This window comes from Alligator sinensis, unplaced genomic scaffold (assembly GCF_000455745.1).
Source record: "Alligator sinensis unplaced genomic scaffold, ASM45574v1 scaffold147_1, whole genome shotgun sequence".
Classification (NCBI taxonomy): Eukaryota; Metazoa; Chordata; order Crocodylia; family Alligatoridae; genus Alligator; species Alligator sinensis.
The window spans coordinates 3,153,592-3,165,367 of NW_005841847.1; positions in this window are offsets into that span (position 1 = coordinate 3,153,592).

Sequence of the window (11,776 nt, forward strand, 5' to 3'; positions counted from 1 at the left end):
AGATCTGGACAGGTTGGACAAGTGGGCAGAAAACAACAGAATGCGGTTCAACAAGGAGAAATGCAAAGTGCTGCACCTAGGGAGGAAAAATGTCCTGCATACCTACTGCCTAGGAAATGACCTGCTTGGAGGCACAGAAGCGGAAAGGGATCTTGGAGTCCTAGTGGACTCCAAGATGAACATGAGTCGGCAGTGTGACGAAGCCATCAAAAAAGCCAATGGCACTTTATCGTGCATCAGCAGATACATGACGAATAGGTCCAAGGAGGTGATACTTCCCCTCTATCGGGCACTGGTCAGACCGCAGTTGGAGTACTGCGTGCAATTCTGGGCGCTGCACTTCAAGAGGGATGCGGATAACCTGGAGAGGGTCCAGAGAAGGGCCACTCATATGGTTAAGGGCCTACAGACCAAGCCTTACGAGGAGAGACTAGAGAAACTGGATCTATTCAGCCTCCGCAAGAGAAGGTTGAGAGGCGACCTTGTGGCTGTCTATAAGTTCATCACGGGGGCACAGAAGGGAATTGGTGAGCATTTATTCACCAAGGCGCCCCCAGGGGTTACAAGAAATAATGGCCACAAGCTAGCAGAGAGCAGATTTAGATTGGACATTAGGAAGAACTTCTTCACAGTTAGAGTGGCCAGGGTCTGGAACGGCCTCCCAAGGGAGGTGGTGCTCTCCCCTACCCTGGGGGGTCTTCAAGAGGAGGTTAGGTAGGCATCTAGCTGGGGTCATCTAGACCCAGCACCCTTTCCTGCCTCGGACTCGATGATCTATTGAGGTCCTTTCCGACCCTAGCATCTATGAATCTATGAATCTATGTGGGGCTTGAAAAAACCTTTCAGTGTATACCAGGGTCTGTTTGGGTTAGGATTTGTGTCAGGTGGATCCAGGTAAACACAATGGCCTCTCAGTAAAGCAACATGGCGTTGAGGGTGGTCTTGTCAGTTACCCAGATTTATGACCCCACTCAATGTAACAGACTGATAAGCCCCCAACAACAGTAGGAGGGACTGAGCCTAGTGCCTTTGCTTCATTCTAGGTCAGGGGTGTGAGGGTTGGGAGTGTGGGTTGTTTGAAAGGCATAAGGTCAGTGAAGAGCAGCAATAAATCAGTATCAACAGTCTTCCATGTGGACAATCACTGAGACAAAAGCATGCTGAATATCAGAATAGGCAACTATTAGGGGTGTGCAAAGCAGCCCATATTCGATTCAGCCCGAATAAAGGACAGTGATTCAATTCATTGATTCAGATCAATATCCCTGATTCGATTTGGCTGAATCCAAATCTGAAGATTCGATGCTGATTTGGAGAATCAGCAATTTGGACATAGATACAGCTTTAAATGCTTTTTCTACATACCTCGAGGTATCAGTGTGGCTTGTGAATGCTGCAATGCTGGGATGCATGAAGCATCCCACAGGAGTGTGAAGGGACCCTCCACATGCTTGGTAGCAAACCCAGAAGTGGACTGGAAGTCCCATGGGGGGGCTCCCCCACATCCCCCAGCTTGACAATTGGCCATGGGGGGGACCCTGGGTGCCCCCACCACAGACCCAGGAAGCACCAGTTGCCAAGCCAGGGGGGTGTAGTGGACCACCTCCACACTCCACAGGCGGAATCGGAAGTGGACAGGAAGTGCTTCTGGTCCACTTCCGGGTCTGCTGCTGAGCATGCTGGGGAACCCCTGGTACTTCTGTGGGACCTTTCATCTGCCCCAGCATCTCAGCATTCACAAGCTGCCTGCTACCTAGAGGCATGTAGAAAAAACATTTAAAGCTGTGTCTATGTAAATCGCGAATCTTTCTGAATCTCTTCAAATTGATTCAGAGGGTTCCAATTCGATTTGGAGAGATTAAAGGGTCCTTTGATTCAATTTGAATTTGGAGATTCAGCCACCAAATCAGGCCGAATCTCTGCTGAATCGAATCAGGGACCAAAGCTTCGCACAGCCCTAGCAACTATATCCTTCCCCATGAGCATACCCCAACTCAACAAGGATTCACATTAGACCATTTCCTCACCTGTAAACATCACATTCAGAAGGCCATCAGGAAAGTCTCTACATGAGTAGCTGACTTTTAGTCAGCACAATATAGGGTGCCAACTTCAAAGTGCTCAGAACCACCACACTTACAGTGGTATATACCCAAGCAGATTACTGTGCTCCTGTATGGTCCAGATGTTGTCACACTAAAATGCTCAATGCTGCAGTGTGCTGAGACTCATAACAGGCTGCACAACTTGCACATACAAATGTATTCTCTGGGCAGCTAGCAGATGCCACACAGGCAAGGGAGGCGGTGGTCATGGGAGATCTAAACTACCCAGATATCTGCTGGGAGGAGCAGACAGCCAAAACAAGCCACTCATGAAGGTTCTTACACTGTGTGCAGGACCTCCACCTAACCCAGGTGGTGTCTAGTCCCACCAGGGGTAGCACCTTGCTTGACCTGGTCTTAGCAACAGGGGATGATCTCGTGGGGAACATACGAGTTCATGCTAGCCTGGGAGATAGTGACCATCACTTGGTCGAGTTCACTATCCAGCAAAGGGTGGGTAAAGTAACTAGTGGGGCTAAGGTGCTGGACTTCAGAAGAGCCAACTTTAGCAAGCTTAGAAGGCTAGTTAGTGAGGGGATGCAACTCAAGAACATAGAGCAAATGGGGGTCCAGGAGGGTTGGAGGTATCTCAAGGGAGTGATCCTTGGGGCTTAAAAGAAGTCTATCCCATGATGTAGAAAGGCAGGTAAGCGGGCAAAAAATCCCCCTTGGCTGAACAGGGAACTCCAGGAGAGTCTGGGGGCAAAGAAAGAGATGTATAGGCAATAGAAGCAGGGAGCAGCCACCAAGGAGGAATTTATCTCCCTGGCACGCACAATAAAAAGTCCTTCTTCAGGTATATAGCAGGCAAAAGGAAAGCTCAGAGCAACATAGGGCCCCTGCAGGACAAATCAGGACAGTTGGTGGTTGACGCAGGGAAAAAAGCAGAGCTCTTCAATGAGTTCTTCGCTTCAGTATTTCTATGTACCGACCAAGCCAATTCCCCCACCTCGATCATTGACGGATGTCCACATGGCACCAGTCCGCCTACGGTTAGTTCTGAAATAGTTAAGGAGCTCCCAGAGGAGCTGGATGGGTACAAGTCAGCAGAGCTGGAAGACCTCTATCCACGGCTGCTGAAAGAATTGGCCAGTGTCATAGCTGAGCTGCTGGCACAGCTGTTTGAGCACTCGTGGTGCTCCAGCCAGGTCCCTGAGGACTGAAGAAGGGCCAATGTGGTGCCCATTTTCAAGCAAGGGAGAAGGGATGAGCCAGGTAACTTTAGACCAGTCAGTCTTACCTCTATTCCTGGGAAAATGCTAGAGAAAATAAAGAACACATTTCTACCGGCCCAGCAGGGGAAACGATGCTGAGGGGAAACCAACACGGGTTTGTCACAGGTAGATCCTGCCTGACAAACCTTGTAGCCTTCTATGACCAGGTCACACATTGCCTGGATGTGGGAGCCGAGGCTGATGTCATCTTCCTGGACATTAGGAAGGCCTTCATCACAGTTTCGCACCCTATCCTCATTGGGAAGCTAGCAGACTGCGGAGTGGATGCCTACACAGTCAGGTGGGTGGCCAACTGGCTTAGGGACCACAACCAGAGAGGGGTGGGGGGGGGGGTCTTCTCAGCCTGGAGGGAGGTGGGCAGTGGGGTCCCGCAAGGTTCGGTCCTTGGACCGATATTATTCAATATCTTCATCAGCGATTTGGACGAGGGCGTGGAGAGCACCTCTCCAAGTTCGGTGATGATACCAAGTTATGGGGCAAGGTTAGTACACCGGAGGGCAGGGAGAAGATTCTGGCTGACCTGGACAGGTTGGATCAATGGGCAGAGAGAAATAGGATGCAATTTAATAAAGATAAATGTAAGGTACTCCACCTGGGAAGGAGAAACCCCCAGCACACCTATAGGTTGGGGAGTGTCCTTCTCAGCAGCTCGGAGGCAGAGAGGGATCTTGGAGTCATAATTGACTCCAAGATGAACATGAGCCGACAGTGATCAAAACAATACTTTACAACATGAACATCTTGAACAATGCCCTGTGTGAATGCGGTGTCCACAATCAGCACAGCACTTAATCAGAAGCTACAATCTTTATAAATGTCCAGATGGCGTAGATGAAATCCACACACTGAATAATAATACCAGACATCTAGGCAGAAGGGACAAGGTGGGGGATTGGAAACAGGGGCTCTGCTGACTCTTGTCAGTGACAGACCAGTTGTGGGGCTGGCCCAAAGCTCAGGTAGACTGTACGAACTCTGGCTGAGGCTAGACAGTTACCCCATGAGGGGAGATGAGTAGGGTGCTGCAAAGTCCTGTAGGTTGCTAGTGGAATGCAACATAATGTGAGTTACAATGGAATCTGGTACCAGAGCCATCCCTAGGGGTATGTGGGGCCTAGAGCATATCAGCCTGTGCAGGGCCAGCAACCACCTACAGAAGTCACCAGTGGCAGTGGGGCCAAAGCAGGGCCTGTACAGCACTGTCCGTGGGGCCCCCAATGCATGGGGCCTGGGGCAGTCACCCCGATTTGCCCCTGCCCTCCCCTACCTGGGACAGCCCTGTCTGGTACACATGGTTATTATGACTGAAGTCTGATACCACATCCAGCCAGGGTTATCTTAGAGTGGGATCCACCATTTTTACAGTACTCTATGTGCCCTGATTATCTGTTCAGTTATAACTGTAGAGTGCTTTCTGTATGCCTACTGTGCAATAAGGGTGACTTCTGTACCTGGCCTTCAAGGCTTACATCAGGAAACAACAGCAGGAAATTAACTCGGGAAGGGGAGTCCTCTGCCAATAACTATATAGAGCAGTCTTGTCTGGGGAGTCTTTGCATGAGTGCAATTCATTTTATTACATTATATAAGGATTAGAAGCTACTTAAAATGACAACTCATAATTTAACATACCCCCAACACACTAGAAAAAATATTTCTGAAACCCAGGTTAAGACAGAAGAAACTGAAATCTTCAGGATGTAAAGTAGACAGGTAGGCAACATTTTAAAAAAACTGGAAATCTTGATCTATATGTTGATACTGGAAATCATCCCAGTTGACTGCCAACCTATAGAAAATTATTTGAAAATGTAAGAATCTTACTGGACTCAAAGCAGAAACATCCCAGTTCAAAAATTAAGTTAAATTGTAACAACAATTTAAGCCCAGTGGAGTGAACAGATGAAACATTAATTCTGCTTCAACTCAAAATGAAGGGTGTCATATTTGCACATAGAGATGACATTTTGAATGACAGAATTTAATCATGTCAAACTACCTAATGGAAAAATTATTCAGTGAAGACAGCCTAACCTTAGAGAATTTGTGGATAAAAGTAAGAGTCCATGGGGCTTTCTTACTGAAATATTGAAAAATAGCAGTCAGGAAGTAATTACAATTACAATGAATTACAAAGGCAAGGATGTAAGCACAGAGGTGGGCAGCAGAAAAGCAGGGTGTTTCACACATATTTTCCACTGTGCTTGGGCATCTCTGTTTTTGTTTAGTTCAGAAAATGAGAAGCTGGGGTGAAAAAGGTAATGGACAGCACTAACATTGAACAGCCTGCATATGTGAAGACTGGTTATTTCTACCAACATGGCTAAATACAATCAGATAGCAAATAATGGTTACTTGTCAGTAATGCAACATTTCATTGCATAAATGATCTACTAAGTTTAACTGTAAACTGATGATTTCAGTCAGTGCTAACATAATACATTCTTCTTATAATGCTTGTACATAGCAATCACTATCAGAATGGACCACGGTTATTACCTGTTTACATTATATAACAGGAATCATGCAATCACAGAAAAATAGAGCTGGAAGGGACCTCAGGGGGTCACCTAGTCTAATCCCCTGCTCAAGCAGGATCACCCCTATCTAAAACATCCCAGACAAATGTTTGTTTAACTGTAGCTCTTTTGATACAGCAGTTTCTCCCTGGCTCTATACTTGCAGCACCCTCCTTATAGCATAGAAGGAAGATGAAGGGGAAAGGCAAAACTTTCCAGAAAATGTTTATTTCCTGGGGAAATCTGATGCAGAGTGCCAGGATTAAGTTGTGGACACTGACACTGGTACAGGAGCATTTCCAATTAATAAAACGCTTTGGAAAATGTTGACTACACTTTTTTAGAGCTAGACGAAGACCACATGAGAGGTCAACACAGCAGTCAACTTGTACTTGTCTACTTCTGCGAGGATACATTAGGAACTTCCCTAGCAGCAAGGGTCACATCCGGTCACGAAGCCTGCATGAAGACTGTTTTCTAGAAGTTTGCATTTATAACTTCTTGGAGTTGGCAGCTTTGGTACAGATGGTTGAAGGGGCTGCTTACTCTCCTTAACCTTCTACATACAGACACCTTAGGGAAGGCATTGCCTTTACACAAGCCAAACCTTATTACCACTAAAGTAGTTTATCAATGTACCAAAAGTAATCTAAAACTTAAACACTTTCAAAATCTTGCAGTGTAAAAATCCTAGACCACTCAGTCAACTGGAGAAGCAGGACTACTTGACATAGACAGAAGCTAGTTCTTCCATGATAAACCTACCACCACGTGATATCTCTGTATTCAATGGAGCAGTTCAGGTTTCTGCTTCAAGAATAAATCTTTTGAAGCACTTTTCAGGCTGGGCCCACGGAAGGCTTTGATGGACACTTCTAAACAGCCTCTTGGTGTTTCCAGTAAAACTTGATTTTCCTGGGTGACGATGAGTTTTCTCAATGAGCTATCCATATTTTTCTCTTCTCCCAAGCACAAGCTATGGTATCCATACCCATCTGTGTGTAGCCATCTGATTGCACTGGCAACATTAAAATCATTGAGATTCTTTCTGACATCCTGAGTAGGAGTAAGAGGAAAGTACAACATACTGGAATGGAAAGAAAATAGCAAATTAATTTTGATGCACTAATGGGTACTAAAAGAAGCTTGCGCATAAGCCCCTTGTTTGACTTTCCACAGCTCTTTTCCCTCACCCCTGATGCAATTGAACTATAGCATTCTGTGGCCCCTACTATTTTGGATGTAGTTTGCCTACAAGAACATAACGCTTCATTGTTATGTACAGTAAATGTAACTGTGGTACTACAGAGCAACTGTAATGTTGCGTGCCCTTTCTAACTGACAGTTGTTGGCAGAACAAAATAGTTAGCAATCTTTTCCACAGCTGCAAAAATCCTTTGTGTATTCATTTTTTCTGGGCCTAATGATGAATCAAAATGCTGAATTCATTTTCATTTAAATAAACGTATCTTTTGGAGATCTGATTTCCTTGTTGAAATGGTTTCTTAGTCACCTAGGAAACTAGCTAAATAGTGCTTACCTTCTCAGATGTTAAACCTCAGTTTAAGATTACTTTAAGATACTATGTATGTGTGGTGCATTAAGCAAGCATCAAACTTAAACCATTTGACCAAAACCTGCAGAACTGTATGCATGCCAAGACGGCTGTGATTTATTAAGAAAAAAATTGAGCTCATAAATGTTTGTGGAGGACTGGAATGTTACAGTTTAAGGCTAATATTCACTGACATACTATTATCTCAGAACTATAATATTTTGGAATTCAAAGTGTCTGACGTAGTGGATACCACAAAGCACCACACAAATACCCTCTGTGTGAAGAAAATCCCTCCCATGTTACCCTTGCACTGCCATCCAGAGGTGATAAATTACAGTAAAGCATAAATAATTTTCAATCAAAAATAGCACCCCAAAAGCAGGCGGGTGTTAAAAGTCAAGTCAGGTAAGCATTTTTATAAATCTGTAATCAGCAGATAATGAAAATAAAAGTATCTATGGAAAATATTCCCAATCATGGAATTATTTACTACAATAAGAATTGACTGAAAATGAGGAATTACAATAAATCATATACAGAATTATATATGGTATGTATTTTCAGGATTTTATCAGCATATATTTGGAATTTATTTATTGCTTATAAATGGTGAAGAAGCAATGGAGTTATGAAAGCCATCCCAAACAAATGCCTATAAAATCTCTATAGCACACTACACTCATCACTTTACTCCCAGTGCCTTAATAACCCCATCTCTAAAATATATATCATGCCACACTAATGTATGGTGTAAAGCATATGTATTAGCATAAGGCAGAAACCCAGAAGGGCAGCAAAAGGATGTACAGCTGTACTCACTCAGCATGTTTAAGATTATTTTTAGAACAAATGGTCAAAACATTGAGCCTAGGAACAGACATTCAAAAAGCCCGAGCCTAAATTGATTCAATCTATGTAGGTTAGTCTAACCTGCCTAGGTTGAACCAGTTTGCTACTGTACAGACATTCCCTCTGGACTAAGGAAATGCAGGCACATGCCTGCAGTGGCTCAGGCTAGACACCCAGGGGGTGCTAGAGCAGCCCTCCCTCCCTTCCATAATGCTGAGCTGAGGGGAGGCATGGCCAGGCCCTAGTAGGATGCTATGATTAGGGACGGGTGTAAACCCCCACCCTGCCTGCACCATCCCAGGCTTTTCCCCACTCGCTGCTCAAGGGGCAGGAGTGTTGCCAGACCCCAGCCCTGGGCTAGCACTCTGAGGCAAAGTGCACACATCTTTTGATGATACTGAGCTTTTCAATCTCCCTCTCCCTGCTTCTTCATACTGTCTGCAAACCTGGCTGGCAAGGGAGCCAGCAGGGGGCTGATAGCAGAGCATTTATCAGCCCATCAACAAAACAAAAGCCTCTCTCATTAGTTCAAGCTCTTCTTAAACAGCTTTTTCCAAGGAAGGAAGGGAGGGATATTACCAGCTGACCTGTTGATTAGCTCCAAAAAGCCCTAAACTGTCCTGTCTGCCTGTCCCAGTGAAATTGCGCACACACACACACACACACACACCCCTCTCAGCATTAACTAGCATACCACATGATTAAGGTCCATGGGGCTGGGGTCCGTGCTGTGGGAGATGGGAGGGAGAGGAGGAGGGAGGGAGGGGAGGATTCCTGCTTGAGCAACGAGTGGTGAGGTGAAGGTGAGGCAGGAGGAAGCCAGCCTCTGCTGGAGCTCCAGCTAGGGAACAGAGGGGTGGGGCCAGCCCCGTTCTCTGGAACAGACAGCATAGCCCAGGGCTGCAAAGCATCTGGAATGCTGTTGGACTCTGGTTTAATATAAACCAGAAAGGGGTCTGGGACAAACATTGCATAAACCAGTTTGACCCAAATCAATTAAGTCTGATACCACACTCAACCAGGTTTATCTTAAACTAGTTTCAGCCATTTTGAAACTGATTTATGTGCACTGAACTTCTGTTCTGCTACAGATTTAAACCAGTTTCTGATTACACATACACTGGTTTAAGTGATGTCTGTCCCTAGCCTGACTATCCTTCAGCTGTCTTGTTGGGTAAGCTAAACACAGATTAGTTTCTTTTCATTATTACTTGGCAAGCTCAGTGCTGTACAAAGCTCAAAAGAAGGTGTATTCCCCACCCTGAGCAGGTTACAATGTGAGAGTTAGATTCACATCAGTATAAATCCCCTTTGCAACACAGTCCCTTAAACTGTAGAAAAGAAGGTGGTCATGTTGTTAAGGCAAAAGGGGTGGAAGCAGATATTGTCTGATGTCTCTTTTATGCCACCTTAACATTTTAAGGTGTCAAAAATGCTGAGCAAATAGATGTCCTTACCCCTTGTTGTGCCACATGAAAGGAAAATCACTGATGCAACAAAAGGTGGTAATAGACTCTATTGCTTTATTGTGGCAGACATTTCTTACCTCTGTGGGCTTCCCTACTCAGCTACACCCTGAACTGGGTCTGGCAGGGAAGGGGCAAACCCTGCTCCTCCCAACTCAGCCAGATCTTGCACAAAGGAATCACCTCTAAGTGTCTGCAAACAGGGTGTTGGGGGTGGGACCATTGTCAGTCTCTCACTTCTACCCTTGCAGACATGTGAAGGAAATCCCTTGTACAGGGATTTCCCCCACAGGTCTACAAGCACAGAGAGGGGAAGACTTGTACACATCCCTCTATGCTTCCAGGTACACGGGGAAATCCCTGTGCAGGGGATGTCTACAAGTGCAGAGAGGGGATCACCCCTGCAGGGGATTCTCCTGCTCCTCAACACAGTAGGCATATCTATAAACAGGAATTTTCAGATTTGCCCCAGGTCAAGGAGCAGCAACCAAGATTGTCTTATAGATGTTCCTTGATTGTGATCAGCTGTGCTGCAACATGTGGTGGCACAGCTGACTGTGCTTCAGTGACAACATCTGTTTCTAGCCCAAAAGACTGAGACAAGATCAGAAGGAATCATATCCCTGATTTCTTCTGTGATCTTGAGTAAGTCATTAATTCCTTCTATGCCTCAGTTTTCCATGTGTAAGACTTTTGTTGTTTTTCTACCTTGTCTAAATTGCGAGTTTAAATCATCAGCATTAACACACTGCAATGATACTGTGATGCCATAGAACATGTCCCCTTACATTTCTGTTTTATGTTTTAGCTGTTTATTTTTCATGTACTGTATACTGAGCAATAGCATGAGAGGACTCTATGTTTAAGATACCCATTGTCTCCCTTGCACATTCTAGGATTTTTCACAGGGTGCTTTGTGTCTGTAGTATGTGAAAAGGGTCAGAGTAGATGGCCTTGCGGATCCTTTGGACAAATGACTGCCTGCAAGGGATTGGACCTGATAATCTGGAAGGCCCCATCTAATCCTATATTCCTCTTCCTGTTCAACAAGATGCTGCAACTACAGCCAGGATTCTAGCTAGATTCAAAGAGCTTGCCATCCTTGTACTTTCTCCAAGCTCTTCCTTTCTGACACCTGCATCTTACTTCTGTTCTCCCTTCCTTCCCTAGTCTAAAGAGAAGGCAAGAAATTCCTCTTTTCCTTTGCCTTTCAGCCTGCCTTGTTAACTCACTCTAAATGGACTTGAACAGGGCTAAAGGGGCCTTACACTGGTTCTCCATATTGGAGAGAATGTTATATCCTTAGCATTAAATAATATCAGTGTTGTTTTCACATTATTTTTAAACTTTGCTGTCCTTGTCAAGTCAACTCACTTGGGATAGTATAAAAAAACTTTCTATGGGAGATATTTCAAATATACCAAAATAGATAATTAGCTGCAACTGATCATAACATAAAGATGAATTAGGAATCAAAACAATGCTAAAATATTACAGAACTATTTTTTAATTGCCTGTAATTGTTACCCAAGAATGTAATTGTTACCATTAGCGGCTTATAGCTTAATCAGGAAAATATATCATGAGGTTGAAATGTGACTTAATCTTGGAAGTCTTTCATTTTAGAAAATCAATTTAAAAATATAACATTTGGTATATTTAAATCCTGGAGATGTGGGCAGGGGCTGCTGGGAAATGGACTCTAGCTATGGGCCCAATCTGGCCCATGGGCTAGACTTTGTCCACCACTAGCTTAAGCTGACTCGATCAGTGTAGGAGTTATATTATTAGAGCAGATAAAGTCCCCAGCAGGAACTACTGAAGACATTAATCTCTTATTTCAACCTTTCACAACATGCAACATGCATTTACCAACCCAACTCTACTAGCTAAGAGCAGGCCATGGCCTTGCCTCTCTGGATTCAGTAGTTTGGGGAAACATGGGATTGGCCATTTTGATGACATCCTGCTCCTTTGTTTTTTACTGTGCTTGTGTCCTCTCCCCTGTACTTCTAGGAAGACCAATGAAGAAATTGTTAATCTT